At 40.2% G+C, this 27,691-nt stretch overlaps 1 long non-coding RNA gene across 1 annotated transcript; it reads right to left on the bottom strand.

Moving 5' to 3' along the window:
* Window positions 1-143: 143 nt before the first annotated feature.
* Window positions 144-15,573, bottom strand: LOC128142503 (uncharacterized). Its single transcript, XR_008235425.1, has 3 exons — window positions 15,359-15,573; window positions 1,688-1,866; window positions 144-1,345 (listed from the first exon to the last, which is right to left on the bottom strand). It is a non-coding gene; the product is annotated as an uncharacterized LOC128142503 (long non-coding RNA).
* Window positions 15,574-27,691: the final 12,118 nt, after the last annotated feature.

The following is a 27,691-nucleotide window of genomic DNA, read 5'->3' as shown; positions in this document are numbered from 1 at the left end:
CAAAGTGGGTTACGATGGTTAACTAAGTGAAAGATAATATCCCTTTGCCATTACTGTCTAGTAGGTCTCATTACTCCTCTGGGCATGCTCCTTAGAATAAATTAAAAGGATCCACTGAGAACCATTTTGCTTTGGGTTTTTTTTTTAATGATCGCCAAAAGCCATTTGCTAAAATAGTACAGAATGTTTACAGATGCCTTAGGAAGAAAACAGCAGAATGTGGAACTAATTGTGTTTATTCAAGATAATTATGAAACACAAATGACCATTACTTACAACAAGTCCCCTGACAGCTAGAGTTTGACTCATGGGGCCAGGATCAAACTCAGTAAAGAATGGTCTTAATGTTAAGTTATACTGTCCATATGGACACCACGTATCAGCACTAGCTATTGCAGTTATTGCTCACCCCTCAGTGCTCTTGTACCCAACTAGTGTTCAGTACAGAAGAACCACAGCTGCTAACTTTGAAAAGGAAAGGCAGGTGAAAATGATGAGTGCTTCAGAAGGAAGATCCTGCTGGGGTGAGAAGCTCTGAGAAATACAACCACAGACCTTTCTGTTAATTAAAGTAGAATTTCTGCTGTAAGAAAACAAACCTAATGGCATTTAATCCCATCAGAGATTGGGATGTATAAAGCAAATCTAAAGACATGACCATTAATTCCACCGTAAAGAACAATGATATATGCACTGCATCTGTGTTCATCCCAAAACGGTTTGTCAAGCCATCTCTACATATTCATGTAAAACTAGTATGCATACTTCATTCTTGAATAAGAGGACAAGAGGAATCCAGTGCAGTGCAGTGTTGGAATTGCATAGAGGTAGATAGAGAAGAAAAATAGTGAAAAATTTCATAGTGAAAAAATTTAAGTAGATTGGATGCTAGATTAAGGGAGCAAGGCATAATCTGATTTCCTCATTTTGTATGGGGCACTGAAGTGTGTTTTTTTAATTGATCTAGGAGGTTTTCTCTAATAATACTCAAACGGGTCAATATTGTCATTACAGTTTAATTTCATTTACTTCATTCTTGCTGTTGCTGTAGTTGACTTGGTTTTGCTTTAGACAAAAAAGGAGATATTTAGACTACCAAAAAGTGTATTAACATGTGATTCTCATACAGAGAGGTCATTTATATCCTTAACAGTGTGAAAACATGATGCAGGCTGTACTGCTTTTGTTGATTTAATTTTCTGGTGACATACACAAAATCCAAAGCTCAGTAATGTCCAAAGAAAAAAACAGCAAGTTCTTTATTGACTTTGGATCTTGATTGCTCATCTCGATGAAGACATACATTGGTGAAATCCTAGCCATGTTTCAGTCTTGGTGCTTTTTCCTAGGAAAGAAAACCTCCGCTTAGCTCAGAGTTTAATATGGCAAGAAGAAACTGGACCGAGATCTCAAATTAATTCTCAAAAATTTTACAGATGGTTTATCACACCTCCTGTGGTTGTTCAATTTCTGAGGTAAGTAATAGTAAGTTCACTCATATCCAGTAATGAGCCCCTTGTTGTCATTGTTTTTCCTTGCCCTTTTCCTCACTCTTTTCTCAAGGTACTGCCAAGACTGGAGGCTGTTGGCGGTACCCCCAGTACGTGCTGATGCTGGGCAGGGGTGACCCACCGTGGGCAGGAGTCACCCCCCTGAGGGAGGAAAACAAAAAGGAATGAACCAAGACCTTGCCCATCCTGGGGAGCAGGCACAGGCACTATTCAGTTGTTTTGGGGCACGGTTGTGAGAGAGCGGCAGGAGAGCTGGCTCCAGCAGCAAGGTCCAGGTGCTGCTGGTGCCCAGGGAAGTGCCCTGGCAGGGTCCCCTCCACCTTCCACTGGGCTCACGGCAGAACCAGACACTTCTCTGTGGAGAGTGAACGAGCAAAGCAGGTTGTTTCAGGTGGACTGAAATGATTCGTGGTGCTGGGTGGAATTTGGTGACTCGTTTTTTGTTGTTTGGAAGAGGTGGGGGATTAGAAGATTTCGAAAACTTTCACTGTAACATTTCTGCTTTGACTTTCATTTTTCATATAACAGGTGATACAGCTGTAAGAAGGGGAAAATTATTTTAAAAAGATTGATGAACCTCAGAATGAAATTAAACATATAGCTGTCAAGCAAAAAGCTTCAGCAGGGCTTGAAAAATTTTCAATGGGTTTTCATTTAATAGCTTTAAACAATGTTTTACTTAGACCCAGACCTACTTTTTCTCATTGACTTTTCAGCTCAGACCAGCAGTCCCTCCTAAGTGACAGCCCTTTTCCTTGCCTGTTGCAAGGACCAGGCTGTGCTGAGTTCACCAGTTTCCCAGACCATATTTTTAGCCATACCTCTGCCCTATGGGAACGTCATTTTCTTCTACCACTACACTTAGTGATACAGGTTGAAGGGATATGTGAGGGAAAGAAGGGGGCGAAGCAGAAGGCGAATAGCATCCTGGGGTAAGCAGTTTATACTAGCAACAGGTTCCTGAATCTCTTTTCTGGTGCATCTGGGCAAGGAAGAGAGTAGGAATTAATTTTATGGGAGCTGCAAAACCACAACAATGAAAAATGAATAGTAAACTCTTCAAAGGAAAAAAAAAAAAAAGCTCATCAAAATCTCCCGAGCAGTACATGAGATCTCTTAGCAAAGCGAAACCACAGCCTCGCGAGCTTGACCTCTAAGCCCACATTTGAATGGACTGCCTTCTCAGAGGTGGCTGCAAACAGCTTCTAGTGATGCCAGTCACCTGGGCAGAAGTGGAGAGAAAGGACCTCTGCCTTCCTTCCCTTCCTTCCCAGTCATACCCCATAAGGGTTAACGAACTGCCCGTCAGGAACCACCCTGCTCTCCTCTCAGCCACCAGCTGATCCCCCCACCAAGCCGCCAAGGTGAGAGTTCACTGACAGAGGTGGATGAGGTTAAAGATAATAAGAGTCTAAACATCCATAGGGAGTTCAGCTCATGTACAAAGTCATAATTACATAAGCCATTACCATTGTCCGGGTAAAAAGAAATTGCTGCAAGCAGGGGTGGAAAGCATTTGCAAAGACAGGCTTAAGAAGCAGGGATGGAAAATATCAGACTTTCTCCAGCGGATGCACCATGGCTTTAGCTAGGCTATAAAATGAGGATTGTTTGGTTATTCAAGTAGAAACCTGTTAAATGGATAACCTTGTTGCAACAAATTTTAATTCTTTTAGCAGGTCTGTTCTTTCAACAGGTATTGATTCAAGCAGCCTCTGCTATTTTTATCAAATGCATTTTAGAGGCACAGAAAATGCCACTGAGGATTTAAACCCCCAGTAAGCTGCACAGAGGCAGTGTTTGTAATACACTGCTTGCTGCTTTCACAAGCTGGACAAACCTCATACATTATGGGCCAAATTATGCCCTTGGATGAGTACGCCTGATTCCCACTGCTGTCAATGTGGCTGTCATAGAAATCCGTGGGAGACCAGCTTGTGCATCCAAAGAGGAATCTGGCCTAAAATCTATTGTGCTTGTATTCCTTGTTACTTAGATATTTCTCATGTCTGCCTGACTCACTCTCTTTTTTGTCAAGGTAAAATAAGCACATTTAAAGATATTCTTTAAAAAAAAAAAGGATAAAAGACCTCTAGTGCTACAATGTTTTGTTTGTGTGCGAGACTATAATTAATGGATGTTCTTTATCCAAAGTTTCCTTGAAAAGTCACTAAATAGATGGGTTTATAGAAATCTAGTGTTTCTGCAGCCTTTTGAGTTTTGGACAGGCCTGGCTGACATACCCTACAAAGTGAGCAAACCTGGTCATTTCACCCCAGGTTTTACTCTGCCAATCCTCACTTGCCCATCAGTGCTCCGCTCCCCACCTCCCACCCCCAAAGAGAATGCCTGAAAAGAGCCATTCAGGAAAGATTCTGCTGCCTCCGCGACGCAGGAGCATCCCCCCCTCTTCAATCAGGTGGCTAGTCTGGGAGTAAAGGCTGGTCTGGATGAAATAATTTGCAAATATATAAAATACCAGGAAAAAAACAGTTTGGCGATGGGTACCCGCCATGGAACTCAGGCTGAACATACCTTGTGCATCCCCCATGGGTACTATTGTGGGGAACATGGACCTGAGGCCACATGGATGGCAGCAGGAAGGACAGTGCTAAGGGCCGGCTCCTCTGGAGGTATTCCCACTGGGCCCCTCTGAATGTCTCCTGGTGTCCTGGCCAGCTCTGTGAGCTGGATACCAGGTTCAAGATTTTCTCCTCTTTGCACAGTTGCTTTGCATTTATTTTATTCCTAGGCAGCTAGCTGGAGTGGTAAATTTATACATGCATTCAGCATTGTCATAGTCATATCTTGCCTGAGGGCATATTGATCCTTGTTACCATATTGACTTGATGCTTTTACATCTGCCAGCAATAGGTCTACACATTTTTTTTTCTACAAAGATTGCACATTTTCCTTCCCTTGCCCCAAATCTCCTTCCACACAGTCTCCTTTTATTAAGGTAAAACACTTTTTTTTTTTTTCTTTTAGTACAGCTTTTTAAATGTGTCTGTGTTTGCTCAGGTAAAGGTTGTGCAATGATTTCTGACTCTAATGAAAAGAAAAGGTAAAGTAAACAGTTGAAAATTAATTGGCAACAGAACTTCCTTTCTGAATTATACACAGAAAGCATGTTTCATGTTTGCTTTCCAGAGTACAAGAAACAAAGCAAAGGGAAAGTTACCTGTTCATTTATAATTAAATCACTGAAGAATAGGGGAGCAGCAGCAAGTTGGTCCTTGGCAACTGATAGGCTTGCAGCAGCAGAATTGCCGCCACTGGCAATTTCTTATTTTCACTCATGTTCTCCATACAATTTTAACTATAAAAGTCACTAACCAAAAGCAGATGCTAAAGTGGGTCCAAAATAGTTTTTGCTTAACTTTTAGCATTTACTTAACTGATTACTAGTTACGAATCTGACACACAGCAGACATAACAGTACTCTCAAAGAGATTAAAGGATTAGTCACTCACTAGCTTAATCAGATTAATCAGAGATTTTGAACACAATATATAATTCTATCCACAGAGGGGATACATGATAGCCACATGCTAGCCTAATTTGGGAAGGGATACGAGGGGTGGACAGACCATGACAAAAGAGGGCAGAAAAAATTGCCTTTTATCACAAGGATTTTTCTACGTACTGCACTTGCAATACCACTTAGAGACCTTATATATAATTACAAACTCACAAAATATAACACCAACATCAGCTAGTAGCCTACACAAAACTATAAGATGATTAACACAATGTCGTCCTATAAGCTCGTGATATTGGTATACAGTAAACATATGTGTGTTTTTCCTTATTTAATTTCACATTTGAAAACTTGTTTTTACTTTGTGGGGAGAAGTTCTTTTTTTCTTTTTTTTTCCTTTTGATGCCACACCATCCAGGATCTGAAACATAAAGTGTGGGGAAGGACTCTGTAAAATATTAAATGCTTTGTGAGAAAATTGGAAGGTGCTCTTTGATAAAGTAAGTTATGCCAGAGTAGAAAAAAAAAAAAAAAGATTTGCTGTCATCTGTGAGAGCTGTCAAAGCTAGAATTTAAACCTGGTTTTACCTGTGGAGAAATGTAGTATTTTTTAAGAAAACATGCATTTCTCTTCCACATGATTTGAATAAAGGGAAAAGTGGGGCGGAATCTTAGGATATTGAAACCGAGGTTTTCCAGTAGCAGAAGTTACGTAACAAATGTGGTATTTCTACCAATAATTAATAAAGGGAAATTATAGACAACATATGAGCCCTGTTTTTACATGTAGAGAAAAAGAGCAAGGAAAAATCAACATAACTGATGCTACCTTAATCTATCACCCTCTTCTTAACAAAACCCCTGAACGTTCTTTCCTTTCTTAACACATTTTTTTCATTTTCCTGGGGTTTTTTCCATTCCTGGGATAGTGACCTTAACAAGTTCCCTTAGCATTTCGGAAGGTGTCGGTCTCGTGTCTGAATCGTATCTCCCTGACATCCAGTCCTCAGAAAAGAAGCACTTTAAGAAAGAAAGAAACAAACAAATTAATCTCCATGTGCTTCAGGAAAGACACTGTAGTTGGAAGTAGGCCAGGTTTTCACTCTGAAGGATGCTCTGTGCTTGGCAAAGCCCAGAAATGTGTGTCTGCGATGGTTCTTCTGCTAAGATTTTAAGATTTAATAATTACAGCTCTTTAAGGGAGGAACTGCAGCTTAGTGGGAACATAGCGGCTAACAAGGAAAAACCATGTTACCAGCAATTAAGTGTTTGTTATGCAGAAACTGCAAAAAGAAAACTGAACTCTCGGAGAGAAACGCTCAAACTGTGCAATCTGGCAGCCTGTACCCGGGGTCATGCGTGCGGTACATGTATTAAACGAGTCGAGGTGAGCGTCTGTGCTACATGCAGGCTGCCGATGCTCCCTTCTCTCTCGGCAAAGAGCGGTCCTCCAGTCGCTCTTTGCCGAGAGGATTCAACAAACCTATTTACAGCAGTCCACTGATACGCTCAGCGTTTGCCATCGTTTCTCCGGCAGCTGCCCCACTCCGTCTCCCAGCCGGCCTCAGCCACGGCGCGGCTCCCCGTGGCCAGTTCCTCTTCCCCCAGCCCCGGCAGCCGGATTTCAGCCACGCAACCCGTGGCAACCAGCACCCCATCACCGCTCTCCGACAGGAGAAACACAGACACAAACACAAAGCTGCCTTTGGAAAAACAGCAATTGCGCGCTCAGGCTTTGCTTTAAAGAAAGAACGCGCTGAATTAAAAACGTGCCAAGAACAACCAGGATGGCATTGCTTTATTTTCACAAAGAAGTCTCTCCTAATTGCACATTAACTGTCTTTTCGCGAACAAACTTGTTTCCACCTAACGCTGACAGTCGCGGGAGCCCGAGCGTATGTGTGTGCCGGGGAGGGGGGGGCTGCTTTGTGGCGATGTCTGTACATCTCGTGCCTGCGCTGATGGAATTATTGTTTATTTTTTTAATTTTCAGAGGTAGGTTGATGACAGCTGAAGAAGACTGTATTTGCTGAAGAGCAGCATGATGGTAGAGAGGAGCGGAGCTCCTGAGGGAGATCTAATGGTGCCTCTCCTTCCTGCACAGAGATAAAGACTTATAATAAGCGTGTATGTTCACCATCTGGCTCTGTGCATGTGGTCCTTATGGAGGCGAAAGCAGCACAATCTGTAAATGATCAGGAGCCATCGCACTCTCTCCAGAGAATCCACGATGCAATCAAGGTGACAGATGGCATGGCCGCTGCTGTGGCCTCATGGAGAAGATCAAAATCACCTTCAATAAACTCTGACTGAAATGGGCATGAGCACCTCAAAAAAGTCAGTTTGTCAGTCAAACTGCGACAGCAAGCTGCATTGGGGAAACATAGCGGCCAGCTCTCTGTTTTCAATCGTTTCCGTCTGACTGAGCCTGAACTATGATCTTTCTCAAATTGTCCTTTCTGTTTAGCTGAAGCAGGCCAGCAAATTGCCAGATTCATAGCTTTATTGAAGGAAATTGAAAACATGATGTCCTCAATTCAAGGGACAAACAGCTGGCAGGTGCTTGGACACCCAAGCACATAAAATGGACCCCTAGTCTTTTGGGCAAGTTTGTCCAACTTTTGTCGGAATAAATATAGATATATAATAAAATAGATATAATAAAATTCCAATTTAGGCAGGGTTTATCAGGCATTAGCTGACAGCAATTATATGGCTGCAAATGAACCTTGCGCTACATATTAAATGCTGGGTTTTCCCATTTATGCTAAAAATTCCACATCTACTGCTAATTATAGTGATTTTTGTCTCCCCGTTTTTGGATGAATATCTTAGTATAGCCTTTTTGCCACAGCTGTTTATCAAGTATAGGCATCAAGGGCCTGATCCTGAAAGGTTCCCAACACCCTTGACAAGGTGGCTCAGCACCTTACAGGATCAGCCAGCCCGGGCCAGACCCCCTGAAGCACTCAGCTTCTCCCTGGCAATCCGGCTCCTCCACCTCCACCCACACCACCAGCAACCCAAATGCCGAATTTCCACCCTCGAGCAGGCAGGGAGGTACCTACCAGAGGTTTTCTGTTATTTGTGCAACTGCGTGAGCAGCCAAGGGACTAGGTGAACTTCCCTGAATGTGGTGGTGAAGAAACATATCCATTCCTTTTTTTGTTTTTTTTTTTTTTCTCCTAATTCTTTCTACTTTTTGTACTTATTTTTTACTGTGTCCTTAGCTTGGTCAACTCCTTTTTTAAGGGAAGCTAGAGTAATGTGCTTGTCACTGTTTTCAAACTTGCACATGAAGGCTTCCAGGCTGAAGCCCTGTTGCCAGGCTGAAGCAAGAAGGACACGCTGAGAGGTGACAGAGGAAGAGAAGGGCAGCCTTCCTCCCGCCCGCAGGATCCTGCCCTGAGATCTTCCTGGGACCCACGGCGGGTCTGCTTCGATACGAGAAGTGGATCAGCGGCTGCATCCCCACTCGGTGTGGCAGATGGTCACTGTCTTTCTTGGTTTGCTTGCTTGCATGTTTGGTTTTCTACCACCACATTTTAAAACGTCCCTGTCGCCCTTAGCCTTTCCAGCTACTCCTTTTTAGCTTCGTTACTCGTGAAATATTCTAGAAAGTCCTTTGGCCTGGTTCAAAGTCTGTTAATGGCAGTGAGTCTTTTCATTAACTTCAGGGGGTTTGAATAAGCCCTTGGCATTTACTTCTCTGTACAACACAGTGTTATCAAAGGCAATTTTTTAAGTTTTATTTTTCAGTTGGGTGTGGAGAATGGGTCACATTTTAAACTCCAGGTTCCTGTTCCATCTGACTGATTTTGCACATATAGCTGACCATCCTGTGTTGCACATTTTATGTCTGCAAAATAAATAAATACGTTGCCTTTGTACTAGCTACACCTGTTCCTCTCTACCAATGTGACTTTTTGCATGCATGGGAGAAGAGCTATGCTCCCTTTCACCAGTACAGACACCAAGAGACTGGGATAGAAATGGCCCAGTGTAAGCCCATCATTTTCAGCAGGCAGAATGGTGTTTTGCTACTCCAGCACTCTGGGAGTCGGATGAAAAGGCAGTGGCAAAACCTCCATCTGACAAACCAAGAAGTGCTGCTAGGAGAACAAGGACGGAGTTTTAGAGCTGAGCTCCTGAGGGTTTCTGTTCTCTCTATTGAGAAGCTTGATTTGGGTTTACAAGGTCTTGCACTGCTTTTTCCCATAATGTGGTACCAGGGAGCACAGCAGACCAGGTATATGAGCAATTTCTCCCAGAGTTGAACTTTTTCACGGTTAACTGTGCTGCTGGTGTCCAGTTCATCCGCAGGGAAACATCTGAGTATTGCATGAACATTTCCTACGGTGCAGTTTCCAAGATGGAGCTAATATAACAGTGAAAATAATAAATATAATACTATAAGCTTGAGGTTCTTGTGTGGACCTTGTCAAAACATCTGAATATCTGACATCTTTATTATGGCAACCAACCTGTGTGGTGAGACATTAAGGCATTTGGACACTAAGATTTTGAAACTAAAGTATTTCGAAGAATTAATGCACTTGCCACAAGCAACACTGAATTGGGGGTCTCTCTAAGTTGTAGCTAAACCCTGGTAGTTTTCTGTCTTGCACTACCTCCTCACTCCTATTTTATTTGCTGTTTGTTTCTCACACTGATCACAAAGGGAGTAGCAGGGAGTCTGCTTCGCTCCTTTGGTAAGGAGGGCAAAGTCCAGATCAGGTAATTTGGTTGACAAACTTCCGTCCACAGCCACACTGTGGCTAGCCCTCCTTACCGAGTTTGTTTTCCTCCACCGGGATCTTCAGAGGGTCCCTGCAAGGACTCTATCTCCTGTTGGAGGAAAGGCCTGAATGGGTTCCTGTGTGGGAAGATGAATGTGAAATCACCTTCAGAGACTGTTTTGAGTATAATGAATGGTTTTACTTTTTGTTTAGTGGGTGACATAATGCACGTCACATAATGCACAGCAAATTTCAGTAAACACGTGCATTAGATCAATGGAGAAAAAGCTAGGCGCAATTGAAATTTAGCACTGCATGGCTAAGAAATCTGGAGGTCTTTCCCCAATGGAGGGAAGTTTCACTTAATGCATAGAAATTTGATGTCATATATTATGAGGAGGAAAAAAGGATAGGTTTCTAGTAATTGAATGAAGTGAAGGGAAATTTAGGGCCAGAAACGTTTTTGTCCTTGAATGTTCTTTTATCATATTCCAAATAAGGACTCTGTGTCATGGACCTGTGAATACAAAGACTGCTTTTAAATCTCTACTTCTTGCATGACTGACACTTACAATTCAGTAACATCTTTCAAGACATCCTTTGTGCACATTTATTTCAAAATAATGTATTGAACCTGTACAATCTAGAATATTTTTGCTGCAATTACACTCCCATATTCTGTGATCAACATTTAAGTTGATCGTCCCTTGTTTTAGTATGACCTTATACCACGACAGCATAAATACAATGACTGTCACTGTCTGAAATGAAACAGCTTTTATACCATGTACTGTGGGTATTTTGTTATACATTGATGGAGGGGATAGTTGATTGAAAAAGGAAAATGTTTTGTTTTCTGGAAGAAAAATACAGAATTTGGAGCCTAGCAACGTTGCCTGGGGAACATTTAGTAATATTACCATGCCTGCCACATACCAAGGAAATGAACTTCCCAGCTATGCCTAGAAACCTGGGATCACTCCTTACCCTCCTTTGGTTTGTTTGCTTGCTTTATCTCATTGACCCTCATTCTAGTTAGAAAAACATATTGCTTCAATCTTTTTAAGAAATCATTTAAAGTGGAAGGAAATCAGGAGAAGGGGAATATCAGCATAGAGCAATCCACTCTCAGGAGTGGAGTCGCTTCCATTGGCAGTTCAGGGCATTTTCCATTCCAGTTCCCTGGACAGCTTTATGGGGTAATAGGATGTTCTACTTCCATGGTTATCATCACAGCAAAGGCAGTGAAGTACCCCCTTAAGAGGAGGTCAACAGAGTCCAGTATCAAGAGCAGGAGGTTGCAATGGAGAAGAGAGGATGAGAAAATTGAAATAAAGGACTGATTTCGAAAAACAGTGCCAGTGTTTCATACATATGACTGTCTTTCATCTAATGAAAATACCTCATAGAGGGGAAAAAAATAATTCCTAAACACAGCAGATATCTTATGTGTGTGAACTAACATGAATTTCTCACATTACTCTGGTCAGCTATCACCAGGAAAGGGGAATGGCTATCATAATGTTCTACTATGAATTTTTCTTTTAAAATTTCTGGGACATTTTACATAGTCTGAGTGGTGGATGTGCCGGGATCAGCAGTATGAACTGAAATATGGATGAAATCAAACTACTATGGAGTGGCCACTTGCAAGTATTTGGGTGTGTGGATTAAGACTGCAAAAGTTGATATGGGCAAAAAGGGGGTGTTTTGCATGCAATTTTTTCTTTTGTGCATGTGGGCACAGAATTACCATCACAAAAGGTAGACAGATACATTTGTGGATGGTATTAAATAGCTACAAAACCCATACCCCTATTTAGAAAGGTCCATTTACACAGTGGTCTCAGCCTGATTTCTAATTGTTCATGTACTGTTATTTGAACATAAAATCCTGTAATTGCTCCTGTGGTGGGAGCAAATTAGTGAACTCAGAATAGTCTATCTAAAATCAGAAACCAGGAGCTGAAAATATTCAGTATGACTGTGGTATATTTTGTGTTATGAATGTACCACAGAGCCCTCAGACCGTTATGTACTTGCATTACTATTTTAACAGCAGCTGCTACATCTGGGTGGTATGCAGAGTCTGCTCCTACCTACCTGCAGCTCTACGAGAGCCACAGAATGGAAGTCTGATAAGAGGAGATGCATTGCTTTGTATGATAAAAGGTACTTTCTTTGTCTGGCAAACCACTCCTTTTGTATGCACATCAACCAGATGGCCATTTCAGTTTGTCTCCGGCTGTGAATCAGACAATATGGCAGAATTAAGGGAAAAGCAAAACCTTCCCCTCCACCCCTCCTCTCTGTACATAAAATTAGAAATCAACAACCTTTAGGGAGATTTAATTTTAATACTTCATTCCTTTGGTAATTTAGGGACTTTTGACTTGCTTAGTCAGTTACCATGCATCACTCTCGTTAAGGTGTGACTAGCTAAATGCTTAAGGACCATGAGACAGAGAAAAAGGGGATAAGAGATTAAGTAATAAAAGAGGTGTGAGAAGCAGTGGTTATTAAAAAAAAGGGGGGGGTAATTTTGGTGCTTTGATTTGATACAAACTACATTTTGCATAGTGAGGTTTCTCATGGTGTTACATAGACAGTGATTGCAGTTCTCTTTCATGTCATATCAAGAAGTCTCGGGTCTTGTTGTGGGATTAAACAAAGGAAGTTCTTTGCTGATGGTCTACAGTGTTTTATCCTACACTGGAGATCCTTCTGCAAATTTTGGGCAGCCACATCATTACCCTGCAGAATTTGCAGAGAATTTGGAAAACCAGTTTGTTTTGGGACCAGGAGGTGAAAGGCAGCTCCCACACAGGTAGGGAATGTTACATGCTCTTGATATCTAAATTTGATGAGTTCAGCTGGAGAGGAAGAATCAAGGTGAGGAAAGATGGCCAACAGAAATCTCAGTAAATCTCCAAAAAAGACTGAAATCTGCAACAGGAGCCCTAAGACCTTGGCTGTTGGACTTCCGGGGCAAAAAGGCCTTATGAGGTTTACAGAGACCTACTGTACACAGCATGTAGTTACTAACATCATTTAGAGCCTCGTGACACTGTTTATTTGACTTATTTGGCACAACCATGTGGGATAAAATTTGACAATAGCTAGAAAGAGACCCAAAGCCACTATGCCAGAAAAAAACCCTCTAGTTCCTGCTAAGAGATGGCAGGTCTATATTAAATCCTATATTTGATTGGGGTAAATTTCATACTTTTCCAGACACTGTACCAGAAATTTTCAAGCATATACATACTGATTTTGGCACATATCTCAAAACAAAATTATCTCTGACTACCAGTAACTTTTGCTATAATACAGTGATAGCCACGTGCAGTCGTGAAGAGACACATTCCTCAGTGAAGCATGTGCCCCTATTTTAGCAACTGCTAAAACTAAATCCAGGCGTTGAGTCCTCAGTTTGCCTGCTGTTTCCACCTGCTAGTAACCAATATACCAAGAAATACAAAGGTATTTCTCTAATGTGTGAGTTACATAACATCCTCTTGGCTCATAGAAGATCCCCAAGAATGACCATGGAAGCTTAAGTAAAATTAGGTCCTATGAGATAATGAAACTGGGCACTGTCAGGATTCTCCCTACAGTTGGCAAGAGTTCCTGTTGACTTCCATTAAAACAGAGTTCCAAATCCTGTTCTAAGCCTTTAGTTAGCAAACACTGTAACTACATTCAAGTGACACTTAACAGCAAGGGCAGTGAAGAAGAGCACTTTCCCATGCATTCCTTCCTGGCCGCTTTGAATTTATGCCAACAGTGACAACAGGCAATGGTATTTCATGGTTTCCTTCATGTTATGTTTACCTGGTTTAAGTCTAACTTTAAAAAAAATCACACAGTATTCCATTTATACATACAAATTTTGCCAGAAACCATGGGAAGAAAACAGCAGTGAAAAACATTTGGGAACATATAATTTATTAGTGAGTACCACTCTACATAGGAATAAGGGAATAGGTTATAAATAACTCAATTTCAAGAGAGTTTGGGAGGTTTTACACCTTCAATCATTTATCCTAAGGCTCTGGAAATTGGATTTCCTGTGCCTGGCTGCTGTTGTAGTGAAAGTAAACATAACAACAGGCAAAAAATGAGACACTCTGGAGTTCTGAAATGTTAAGCTTCAATTCTTATGCATTAACTCGTCTTAAGAAAACGTCATGACAGCCAGCAGACATTTTACTAATATTTGGTGGGAGGTAGCTTTTGCCCCAAAAGTTTAAGGGTCAACTTGCCAACACAAAGAATGGATAAGATAGAAGAAAAAAATAATAGTCATGATTTTACAGGTATGAAGGTTTGGTTTCATCCAGAGATACGTGAAAAATCTCTGTTGGAACTGAGGTTGAACTCTGAAATGTCAGATATATACTATCAAAGAAATATCAACCATATGATATCTGCTTATAAAATCTCATGAGTATAAAATTGTGGCTAAAATACTCTACATTAATGATAATGAGGCAAAAATTCTGGGAAAAAGTTGCATGAGTGTTAGTCGAGTACTTTAAAAATGAATTTTCTAAGTGCGGAAAGACAAAAGGTAGAAAAAGCAAGCATTCAAGTAGTTTATGAATTTTCTCTGCATGTCTCAAGACTTGTATTATGAAATTTAAGCGCTCACACTAAAGGGGCTTGATTTTCAACAGTATTTGATGCTCATTTTCAGCTTTACATCAGGTATCTTTCACTTTACAAGCTTAAGGTTTATCAGTTCTTTACTGTGCCTACGTCAAGTAAGACATCCATTACAGTCTGAATGCTGTGAGATCCCTGAAAAATCTGTGAAATTAAAATACCTCAGTGCAAATCTAAGATCTATGGGGAATAACCAGTTCTGATGAGGAGTTTCTTTATACATCAGTGTTCCTGTCTGTAGAAATGAGACAGTAATATGTAACTCCTTTGCAAAGCACCTTGAGATCTGAAATCCTTGAACATACTACGTAATAACTAGGTTTTGTTATCAGTAGTGCATTGTTTGTACCAGACGTATTACAGAAAGACAGAAGAGATTGTGTGATGTACTATATGGAGTAAACTCCTCAAGGGAAATTCCTTCTTTATCCATGACATTTTTACCTAAATGTAGAGGAAAAAAAAGAATGGTATTCTGAAAAGTCTTCAATCAAATTGCTTTTTTATCCAGGGAGTGGTAGAATTAACATGCTATCTGGTACATGGTAACTCTTTTACTGGGAGAAAGAATACATTTGCCAGCATAATATCTGCATTTTGATAGTCCTGCCATATAAATCTGATGCACTAGATCTCGAATGCAAGCACAAGAATCTACATACCCATCTTTATCATAATGATTACAATAAAAAGGAGGAAAACTGTTGGTTTGCTTGACAATTAAAATAAAACCCCTTAATGGGCAAGAAAATTTTAGCAAGCTAGCTGTAAATCTCAGCACAGTTCTCTTATCAGATGATCTGTAATCTTACTCTAAAGTCACTTCAAACCTATGGAAGAAAATCCAGAAGGTCAACAAAAAAAGTCATTTTTCTTCTTTGTACTGGCATGCAATTTTTATGTTAAATAAAATTTATACCTCTATATAAACAGATTGCTCAAAATTAATGTCTTCCTACCTTTATCCAGTTATCTTCTCACGATTTTAAATAATCGGAAGTCATAACTTATGGTATATGAAGACTTGAGTGTTTTATATGTTGTTATCATTCCTGAGCATGGCTTCCACAGATGTGTGTATAGCCTGCAGTGTGTATACATATATCCTCTCTCTAATAACTAGTGAGCCTCTGGAGACAAAGCCACCTCTTGTGCAGTTCTTAAGTACATGAATAACCTTAAGCACATGACTCATGCTGTTGACTGGGATATCTCATGCATTTAAAGTTACATTCGTGCTAAAGTGATTTGATGGATCAGGGCCAAAACAAGTAGGGACTATAGCATTGTGGGGCTAATGATGCTCTTATTGTAAGACTCATTATCCCTGTTTTTGCACTAATTTTAGCAAAGCAAAGGGTTTGTGATTAGTGGGAATTCTTTAAGGTTTATTTTAATTTGTTTGATTTCATTCCATTGTGCATGGCCCATTTTTATGCCTGTGTTTCCAAGGAAACAGTTGTAAAATGGAATTTGATATGATGTGTTATCAGGTTCCTTGTCAGCAAGTTTCAAGTGATAGTTATGAACTTGACAAATTAAGTTAAAAAAAATTATGATACGAGTATTAAGAGAGAGCTACATGTATAATGTTTGTTGTCATGTGAATTGCGTTCTAATGCTTTAATTTGTTTGGGGACAGAGAAATTTTTCTGACTGCTGCAAAGAGGTCATAGTATTGATAGCATGTACACAATATACAACGTATGCAACGCTGAAATCAATGATTGAGTATGCTGCTGTTTTGATCCCAGTAATATAATCTCATGAGGAATTGCATTGAGTTAAATCAGACTGACTCCACTCAAGAAGTCCTTTATCTTTACTGGACAGCTAACAATAAAAGGAAGGTGAAATCTAATCGGGACCCAGGTCTTATGTACCAAAATCCAAGTAGGGGTTATGTAAACAATAAGTCTAAGTGGATGCAGTACTTTGGATGGTATTTACAATCTGTTAACTGCTGTGCAAGCACAAACACAAATGTTTATTCCAAAACATTTGTACAAATGTATGTGTTTTAGAGAGCAACAAACAAATTGAAGTTCTGTTCCTCAGATCCTCAGCTTCTTTATTATTCTTATTGCAATAATGAGGGTCTCTTGAGTAAATACACTAGAAAAAAAGAAGGCATTGCTGGGAAAAAAAAAGGCTTCATAAAAAAACCCCTGCTGATCTGAGTTTTTGTCTGTGACATTTTTCACAGTTATTGACCTCAGGAAAAAGATGAACAGGAAACTCCAAACTCATACTGAGGACTCGGTTTCATGGAATACTGTTTTTCAATTACACTTGAAAGACAAAATATTTCAGGAATACTTCAGTATTCTCTTGGGAATGGCTTTTTTTTAAAGTAATCTGAATAGTCCAGTTACCTTGACTGAAACCTGAGGAGCTAGGCAAGACCCTGAAAAGCCAGAAGACCTCTGCAAGTGATATGAAATCCCTGGGTTTGAGGGAAGGAAAACAGGGATTTGTCACTGGACTGTATTCCAGCGGTGCTCCCTTTCTAAGTGGGGAAATTATTTGGTTTAGTTTTAATTCAACTATTATTTGTGTTTCAGGTATTTAAGAAAAGTCATGTCAGCACTCATAGAACTCTTAGAGGTCAAGTGTGAAACCTTAACAGGTTTGGGGAAGGGGGCAGGGGGCAGTATCTTAATTAGAGCCTAAAGAACAGGATCATGCAGGAAACTTTAGGCCAAGCAAGGAGTCAAACCGTGTTTTCCTCAGCTGTAGGCTATTGCCTCAATGCCTGAGCTGGCCTTCCTCCCCCAATTTACAAGAGATGTGTAAATGAAAATGAAAAAAATCTAAATAGTGATTATTGAAATGTTCACATCTTGACATCTGCAGAGCACAGAGAATTCTCTCTGCTATTTCTTGTTCCCAGTCTTGTAAATTTAGGGTCTGAGACTCCCAAATCCTAGCTTTTTTATGCACGAGAAAGTTACTGCCTGCTCCTGATCTGGTGTTCTTATCTTGAACCTTTGGTAAGTGTGATCCCAGGCAGGTGAATATTAACACTGGAAAAGACAAAATAATTTTCCTGTAGGCTAATCTAAAGTGTTTGGGGCTGTCCAGAAATGTGGCATTTTTAATGTGCTTGAAGAGAGAGATTTCTGACCAAAGGTAGGTGAGGTGTCATAGGTGAATTAATTTCAAACATGGTCCTGCATGGAGAAATCACCGCTACTTGTATAGTTAGTTGTATGCGCACATGCACACATATGCACACATATTGTGCATTTTTTGTTTTTCACATATTAAGCCTAAAACCAGTTTATGTTTTTGCATTAACAATTTGAAGTAAGTTCATTTAAAATCACGGTAGCTGGACTTGGTGAGGCAAGGGTGAAGTGTATACTCTCAGTCGTAGAAGCAAGTCATTTAATTAAAAATGTTGCATGATTGTAGTTATATTTGTCTTAGCCTTTTCCCTTTAGTAGCAGTTTAAAAGAAGGAAAAGGAAAACAATTCATCTTGAAGACAATTGAACCTGACACAAAAGACTGTAAAAGCTTGAAAGATGGTCTAATGTGGAAATACATATTTCAACAATTTGTAAATTGTGCATTATATACTCAATGAATAATTGCGGTCTGTTTACCAAATATGAATGTAGACAATTGTTAATGTACTATCATGTCAGTCCATGAGACAGAGACATTATATTGTTGATACAAAAATGCACATTGAAGAAACAGTACCAAAGAAATAAATACTTGCCACTGTTCAAGCATTAATAAAAGAGCTGTTTTAGTCTTATTAGAGGTTGGAAGAAGTCTCATTTTGAGACAACTGAAACTTTTAAGATTCCTTTCCTTAAATGTATATTATAAGAGTACAAAATGCATCCACATACACTGTGTTGTTATCTTGTCTGTCTCTTTTTCTAATTCCGTCTTTTGATGTCATTTAAAAATGGCTAGGGGAGTGTTTTGAAGGTTTGTAAGAAAAAAAAAAAAGCTGCTCTGATTTCCAAGACAAGTCTTGCTAAGAAGTCTCAGGAATCGGTTTGGGTGAGTTATTGCAAATCCTTTAAGAAAATGGGAATACACAGGCTATAACAGCTCTATTTAAAATAGAAAATCTACTCTGTGTGTGTGTGTGTGTGTGCGTGCGCGTGCAGGCAAACATGGCATTCAGGAGAGTGAAATGAAATGAGCCAGAAACTTCTCACATTTTCCTGGCATCTGTGGCGTGTCGCCATATGAGAACCATATGACTGCTGGCAGATTGGCATGTCAGCTCAAGCATGTACAACTTGACCTCACTGAGCTCTGTGTTTATCAGTTTATAACAGGAATATTGATACAATTTTAGCTGCAGTCTTTCTGTGCAAGGACACTTCATCCTTTCACAGTCCTAATTCTCCTTTGCTAAAATGACAGCACCTTGTTTTTGAAGTTGCTTTTCCACTTGGGGAAAAAAAAAGCAAAGGCGGCAGAAGACAGCAGAAAGCTGTTCTGTGTGCCAGAATGATGTTTCATTCATTGTTTTGTTAACTGTGAAGTCCTTAGTGGAGTTTGTCATGGGATTGCCTGGCTGAGTTCAGTCTTTGTGGCTGAAAACCATAGCAGTATTAAAGACAGAGGTGGAGACAAAAATCTGGATTGTTGTTAAAGCTGAAAGTCAATGCTGAAGTATATCTGCACACAGCAGACTATTGTCCCAGCGTTTATTCACTCAGAAGAAGGATAAAAGGATAATACATAAAAGCGTGTACCAGCAGGTTTTCACCTCAAGTTGGCTTTAGATGTCTTGATCTCCAAATGAGTGGAATGTAAGCATACATGTAGCCACAACTCATATATAGGCAGTTGAATATCAGAATGGTGGACCTGATATAAAATCTGAGACAGATATAATAATAATAATCATCATCATCATCATCATAATAATAGACAAATAGACATCAAGAATGAGAAACTGGATAGAAGTGTAATCATAAATCTGAGTTTGCTTCAAAAAATCAGATGGCATACAAACTTGTCTGACTGTTTATGGCTGGGTGAGAGCTGATAACAGAACAGTGAAATGATGTGAGTACAGCCTGACCATGATCTGGATTGCAGACAGAAATAAAAAGTACAGAGAATACTTCTGACCGTACAATTTCATTTAAACTGCCTTCATCAACATCATTTCCTTCAAGAATAAGAGTATATCTTTGATCCTCAAGCACTTAAACATACACTTACACTATGACTTGTTCCACTTAACAGTGTGGAAAGATGTTGTAATGAACATGCATCGCTTCACACTAGTGTCTGCAACTGCACTCGCACCATCTTTCAGAAATAACATTATTCATACCTGCTCAAGCTTCCTTGAAGGTTAAGCTTTAAACGGCTGTTATTTTCTAATTTACTCTATACTAGCAACTTAATTAGAATTTCATCACGGTATATTCTAGGGCTGAAGTTAAAACTTTCTGTCGTGGTTTAACCCCAGCCAGCAACTAAACACCACGCAGCCGCTCACTCACTCCCCCCCACCCAGTGGGATGGGGGAGAAAATCGGGAGAAGAAGCAAAACCCGTGGGTTGAGATAAGAACGGTTTAATAGAACAGAAAAGAAGAAACTAATAATGATAATGATAACACTAATAAAATGACAACAGCAATAATGAAAGGATTGGAATGTACAAATGATACGCAGTGCAATTGCTCACCACCCGCCGACCGACACCCAGCCAGTCCCCCGAGCGGCGAATCCCTGCCCCCCACTTCCCCGTTTCTGTACTGGATGGGACGTCACATGGTATGGAATACACCGTTGGCCAGTTTGGGTCAGGTGCCCTGGCTGTGTCCTGTGCCAACTTCTTGTGCCCCTCCAGCTTTCTCACTGGCTGGGCATGAGAAGCTGAAAAATCCTTGACATTAGTCTAAACACTACTGAGCAACAACTGAAAACATCAGTGTTATCAACATTCTTCGCTCTGAACTCAAAACATAGCACTGTACCAGCTACTAGGAAGACAGTTAACTCTATCCCAGCTGAAACCAGGACACTTTCTCACCCACTGTCTTGACCAGAAACATTACAGAGATGGTAATCTATAATGACTAGTTCCTTTGTAAGGACTGGCATGAAAGGTAGATGGAAAAGCAGTAAAGAACACCATCAGGAAATTAATTAGATAATGTCCTGAAGACAAAAAAGAAAACAAGAGCAATTTTACTTGTTCAATTTTATAAAAAACTAGGAACTGATAGAAAGTGAGATCCAAAATTTCAGTTCCCCCAGAGACAGACTATGGGACGCTATGGGATACAAAAAAACATCCTGCCACATGCAACTATATAACTCTATATAACTCAGGCAATCTGTGGTGATCAAAATTGACATTTACAATGTCCTTGAGGGAATTTATCAGAAAGTCTAAAATATTTGGATGTATTTTCCAGAATTTCATTCAACAGTCTTTTCACACTGATGGATTGGAAGAAAGAGAAAAATAGAAATAAAAAAGGGAGGGAAAATGGCTCTGTTCTGCTGAAAATGGAGAGCTATTTATTTCTAGTTTGTTTTGGCAGGTGACGTTTGGCCAGCAAATCTAATATTGTGGTAAGGCCAAACGTTTTTGAGTTTACCCATCTGTAACCTCCACACAAGGTACGAAATTTAAAAAATTCAAAGTTTCAGAATCTTTCATGCATGATGAACTCTGATTTAGTTTTCATTATCATCTGTAGTCTGAATCTCTGCTGATAGCTTGAGAAAACTTGCCATATCAAATTACTGCAAAAAGATGTCCAGTCTCTGGAAACGAACAATGAGCAACTTCTATTTGACAATTGTCTTTTCTGTTGGCCGAGACATACTCTGTCAAAAGCACCACTATGGATTGATGATGACATCTAAAGGGGCAAAGTGCATACTCAGAAAGACCACTGAAAATCAAATATGATCACAAATTCTCATGGATGTGTCAGTTCATGAATTTGCACACACATTTGCGCTGTTGTACACTCATATTCAGACTTGAGAGCACATTGACGTTTATGGGTGGGCTAGACTCTCTCCAAAATGTATATATGGGTCTGTGATTCTTTTCCTCTATTGGGAGAAAAAAAAAAGATTTGCAACTACAGCCAGACTTTCTTATCATGTTTATTTTATGTATAATTTATTATTTTGAATCATAGCAAAAATACTTTGAGAAGTAGTAAGAATTGAAAGTGTGCCTATGGTTCGTGATGGTGATATGCCTTTTTAAAGAAAGGTAAAACCACTTCTGAGCACTGAGCTCATCTTAAGCCATGGGCACCAAATAATCAAATTGTAGTCATCTGGAGAGAATGACATAAAACTGCATAAAACAATATAATAGATCTTATAGTCGTTACAGTATAAACTTGACTAAATGGTAGATTTATACATGAACAAGCAAAGCCCCTCATCATTAAACAGTACTTAGTCTAAATGGACCAGTCAAGCTGTTTGTGCCTTTTTGTTTCTTTTCATAGAAGTGTAGTGGGGGGTGCTTAAGTGTATGATTCAGAAGGGAGGGAAAATCATTTACTGCAGCATGTGGACAGGTTTGAGTGAGAGCAGATTTCCATGCAGGAATGAAATATGAGCCAGGGAAAAAACCCCTTTTTGAACACACTCACAAGCCCTGATTACATGGCCCACAGCTGGAGTTAATCCAGATTCCTGTTTAATTAAATATTAGCAAGCATTCTGCTGCATTACATCAAAACGCACAAAGATGGAGGTGGAATGCAAAATGTGATATCCACCTCTCTTCATTGCTACTGAGAAAAGATGAGATTTATTTAAAATCTTTTAATGAAAATTCATTAACTGTGCACGATAAATTCTAACTGCATAGAGAAATGTATGTCATAAAGTGATGCCTTGGTACTAACATGCCGAATTTTGCTATTGAATAAACTCTGTATCAAATATCCTGTGCTACAATTTGCTGTGAGAAAATCCATCCTATCCTGGGCCCACATTATCAACCTGTTTCTGAAAAAGAATAATTGAATAATAACTTTTTTTCCTTCATAGCAATAAGAAGAAAAACTTCAGCTGAAGGATTTCTGTATGAAAAAACAAGATACACTGTCCCATTTTAAAGTTGGGCAGTTAGTTATCCCATGTGCAGGACCTATCCTTCAGCATCTATCTATCTATATTCAACTTTTTCACAGGCAAGAGTCGGAAATTTCCTTAGTCTTTGGCGACTAGCAACTCATCTATAACGCAAGTTGAGACGTGAAAGGCACCATCCAAGATTAAAGGGTATGATAGAAGTAACCAGGTGAGAACTTTCTTACAAACTTGAAATGAGTATATACGTTCTACCTCTCCCTAGAAGGAAGATCTTTTCTTTATCAATCTGCTCATCTGTGGCACAGGTACCCTGATTTCATGGCATGCCAGAGGCTGCCTGATTTAGAAGACACAGATAATTGGGGAAACACAGACCATGGATATTGCCTTTCATTGAAAAATCCATTTTTTCCAGTATAACATCTCATGTAGGAAACAGTAGGGATAAATATTATGGGATTGTGCATTTTTATAGCATTGTATGGTAAACATGGCTAGCATTCTTGAAGAAAAAAAAACAAAACCAGTCACCACCACCTTGGTTTCCTCCTGTCATGAAATATAAGGGTTGAATTCGTTTTGTTATTTGGTTGAAGTCAACAGCAAAGAAAATTGTTGACCATGGACAGCAAAGAGGTTCTGGCTTCTTGAAGAGAAAGACAACTGTTGGGTGGGTAAGCAAAAAGTGGACGTTAGAGGAGCAACATTTTCCCCACAAATACATGTTGGCCCAACTCTTTAAAAAAAGATTTGTTTCTATGTTTTTCCTTAAAAGCATAAAATGAGAGCAATAAATGAACCTGAATTGCAGATAATTTAACAGTGATCAAAGTTAAATGTCTTTATGTAACTCCTTATTAACTGGTTTAATTCCTTTCATGGGTATTACTGAGCCAAATATCAGCAGGATTCAGCACATGTATAAAACCTTTCTGTAGATATTGAGAGCATTCAGTCATACTAAATTAGAATAAATTATTTCCTAACAGTATCAGTACTCCTATCTTAAAGAATGAAACACCCTGACTGCCTGCTTATCCTAGCTAGGACATTATTTCCAGTGCAGGCAGGTGACTTAATATGGGTTTTTAACCTTGCTGTGACATGTTAGAGGCCAATTAGGTGATGGACTATTGGACTGACCTGGCATGGTTATTCTTATATCCCTTCTGATGTTGCTTATCTTTCTGTCTGTTTTAACATCATCCTTCTTAACACTTAAGCACATCTTTGAGCATGTAAAAATGTATTATTTACTTCACATACCTTGATTGCCCTCACCCCACTGCCCTCCACTCCATCTCTGACAGTCTGAAGATGCCATCTCTCCCCAGAGTCCCTCTGTATGTTTCTCCTTAACCCCTGACACCTTTCAACTCTGAGAGAACAACCCTTAAAGATCCCCTTAAAGACTAAAGTAGTAATTCATTTCCACCTTTCTCCACACCTTTCTTCCACAGGCTTGCCACTGTAGCAGGCTTGGCAGAGATGGAAAGCATGGCAATAAAAGCATTCAAGGTTTCCTGACATCTAGAAAAAAGAGCAGCATTTCAGAGGAAGAAGACGGTTGCTCTAAATTCTGCTTAACATATCTGCAAAATCTTTCCAAGGTACCTGTCTGGTTTCCAAATCCATCCTCCGTTTCCCCTTTTTCTTCCCTAGTTTTGAGGCCCCAGGGCTGCCTCCCTCCCCACACACCTGGAAGAGGGACCTCAGAAGCGATGCTTTGTGGCAGGTTTCCCGTCCCAGGCAGCCCACGGGGGCCAGGGTGCAGCTGGCCTCATCTTGCACTACCCTGCTGGTCCTGGCTCCCATTTCAGCCTCCCTGATGTTCCTGGCGATGGAGCCGCATTGGAAACACACTTCTGGCCACCGTGCTCTGGGCAGTGCCTGCTAGGATACAAACCACAGGTAAATCATGTGCTCTACAAAATGAAGCATTTGGCTCCAAGAGTAGAGGGACGTCATCTCTGTTTTCTTGCCAGCCATATCGCAGTCTGTGCAATACATTTACTTTATGACATCTAAAAAGGGCAAGGATTTGCTATCACAGCTTCTTCATCTATATGCATTTTTGCATGTGCTCCATGTGTATATAGTGTGTCTGTGGCCAGTCTGGGACTCCCAAGAAGCCTTACAGGGCTCCCATGCGAGACGGTGGGGTTTCCTGATGCAGGGGATGCAGGTCACATCCCTACTGCAGGAAAGCAGGAGCAGGCAGGGATGCCCCAGACTGGTAAGGCTGTTGTCCTACAGCTCAGCCCTGTCTCCTGGTGCTGCTGGGAGAAGCCTGGAGCACGCTATCTAGTTCATGTTTTCTCATTGCATCATCATTTTTGTGTTTTGTTTTTTTTTTTTTCTCTCACTGCTTGTTTTTGCTTCTTCAGACTGTATTTGACCATCTTTATCTCTTTCTCCATGTATTAGTCCTATTTCTTTCCTTTTCCTGCAATGGCCTTATTTTTCCAGCTGTTTCTTTCTGCACTTTTACAGCTCCTTTTCTCCCCAAATCAGAGAACTTAATTTGTTGAGGGAAACAAGCCCTAGTTTGAAATGTAGGCTTTTGATTTGGCAGACTGGAGTTTCCTCTCCTCATGGCAATTTCCATTCTTCCCCCAAATCCAGTTTTAAAAACCATTGGAAACATAAGCCAGACAGGACTAAAAAGAAACCTGGTTTTAATAAAATGTCATTCAGGTTTTGAATGACAGAGTGAGGCTGTGCATTTGATATACTATAAAAAGCCTTAAACACCAGTATATTATGTGAAAAAGTAACTGCTATTCTTTGTGAAGGTGCCATTTATCAACATCGGAGGAGGTTATTCAAGTGAATAGATTAACAAACATGAACTAAAGTGTAATGTTGATCAGCTGTCCTGTTTAACTCTAAATAACATAGCAGAAGATGGCTCTTAAAAATGAAATGGCCATCAATCAATACGTGTTGCCATTTTACACAAGAGGTTATATATAGCCCTATGGAAACAATGCACGTGAGGTGTGCCACCGGCGGTCACTCCACCAGGCAAAGGAGAGAGGCTGAATCACACACCTTGGGCAGGCACAGACAAGCACTCTGTCATTTTAATAACGCTCTCATTGCAGAAAGTTTCACCAGTTATGGCCATGATGCTTAATTGCTCTCATTTATCTCCCTAATAAATGATGTCATTGACTTAGAGCTGTTGTACAAATACAACTGGCAAGTCAGTAAGTAAACCTGCTATCCACACCTACTGATGAGAGTTGGGGAATAAATGGGAGTAAGAAATGCAGCAAAGGCCTTAACAATGTAGACAGATGAAATTTAGGATAGCAAAACAGATATTTTATTGCCGCCTTTATTTGTCTGAGACCATCTGCATTTATTGAGCAGTGATAAACTAAAAATAGATACAAAGAAGCCCCAAATGCTCTGAGTGCAGAAGTAAGCCTATTTTGTAATGCTGGCTTGAGAGTTTGAGGGGTGACAGTTGTCCCTTGGTCCTGCTGCATCTTCACATAGATGGAGATAGCTGCAAGGCATTGCAGTGGATCCTTCACTCTATGCATAGAAGAAAAGGCTTTCAGCTCCATATTTTCCTTTGCAGCCAGGTTTTATTCTTGCATGAGGTAGAAGAATGAAAGCAATAAAGTGAAAAAAGCAAAAAAAAAAACAACCCAAAGCAAACAAAAAGCTCCCCAAATGGCTTTACTCAATCTGAGTGAACAAACAGGAAAAAAAAAAACCTAAATACATTCTTCCCAGTGACTGTGCTTTATCTCCATAGGGTACAAATCACTGCCATTTCCACATCTTTATCTCCCTTGCAGAGGTTACCAACTGCTGCATTTCCAGCAGGTCTGGATGGTGTTGCCATGGCCTGGCCAGGGGCCGTCAGAACTACTACGCCCAGGCAGGATGATCTGTGAGCGTGCAGAAGACGTGACCTAGGTGCCTGGGCTTTTGTTTGCTTACTGGTTTGTTCTTCTGTATTTCTAGGGGAGGAAACTATCTCTAAAAGGAATCTGTTCTAACAGAGGTCAGCTTTTGGAGCCAGTCTGGACTTCTCAGCTCTGCCCCTTAATGGGGGGAAACATGAAAGGGCTGTTAATGTCCTTCTTCCTAGAAATCCTCCTTTCCCAGGCTCAGGCATTAAATGGCTGGAGTTTGACAATTAAGAAAAGTTGCCTAATCTCTGTTAACCTTTGTGCCTACAAGGACAGAAAGCAGCAGGACTTTACAAGTCTGAGCACGCTAAAAGTGGTCATGCAAGATGATGGGAGTCTTGGGGCGTCCTGTGCTGCTTCATGCAGGAAATTAGGTGATTATTGGAAATCAGCTTCCTGGGAATTGCCAGGTTCCTCAACACAGGATAAAAAAGATGAAAACTCCTCTAAGGAAAGCATAAAGGGAGTGAAGGAGGCAGAGCGTGAGCAGAGAAAGGCCAAGGGGCTTCTGCAAGGCCAGAGGGATGTAATCGTCTATGTGAGCAAATGAGAGGTAGAACAGGGGAGGATCGATGACCCTGCAGCAAAGCTGGGCTCCTCAGGCTGCTTTTTTGTCAGAACAGTTTGTTTCTCTCTGTATTATTCCATTGCTTTCCAAGCTAGGGAAAACGATTTTTAAAAATGGTCCCTGTTTATGGCATGGCTTTAGATTATTTTTTTTTAAGGTCTTGCACCTCTCTCTAGAGCGCTCAAACTGCCGGTGGGCAGATAGCTTGCCACCGCAGCGCCGAGAGACTTCCTCAGCAGAGTTCACAACTGCGGGTAACAGTTTGGGTGGTTCTACTAAAAATACATTACACCTGGAGATACTTGATGACTCTTTTCCCAGAGCTGATGAAAATTACTGTTACTTTTTTGAAGGGAATTTTCAGGAAGTGTTAAAAATATCTATAATAAGAGGAGTTGGCTTTAAATCTAATATTCACCGCAGCTTTGAACTGTTGGTAAATCCAGTTTGTTTCCTACAATATCCCCACATTTCTTTATGGAAATAACTTCACACACTTGGAATCTGTGAGAAAGAAGGTGATACGGGTCATGAAATGATACCAGATTTTAATTTCTACTGTATGAAATTCGTAGTGTGCAGGATCTCAAACAGCAGCTAACAAGCTAGATTGTATTCTTAATATAGACTCTCAAACCTTTTTATGATTAGACATTGACTTTTCCTACGTGAAAGCACAAAAGGTTGATGCTGTGTGGGAAGTTCAAGGCACCCAGTTTACA

The sequence above is a fragment of the Harpia harpyja genome, chromosome 5 (assembly GCF_026419915.1).
Source record: "Harpia harpyja isolate bHarHar1 chromosome 5, bHarHar1 primary haplotype, whole genome shotgun sequence".
In the NCBI taxonomy this organism is placed as follows: domain Eukaryota; kingdom Metazoa; phylum Chordata; class Aves; order Accipitriformes; family Accipitridae; genus Harpia; species Harpia harpyja.
This window is presented reverse-complemented; position numbering and strand designations above follow the sequence as displayed.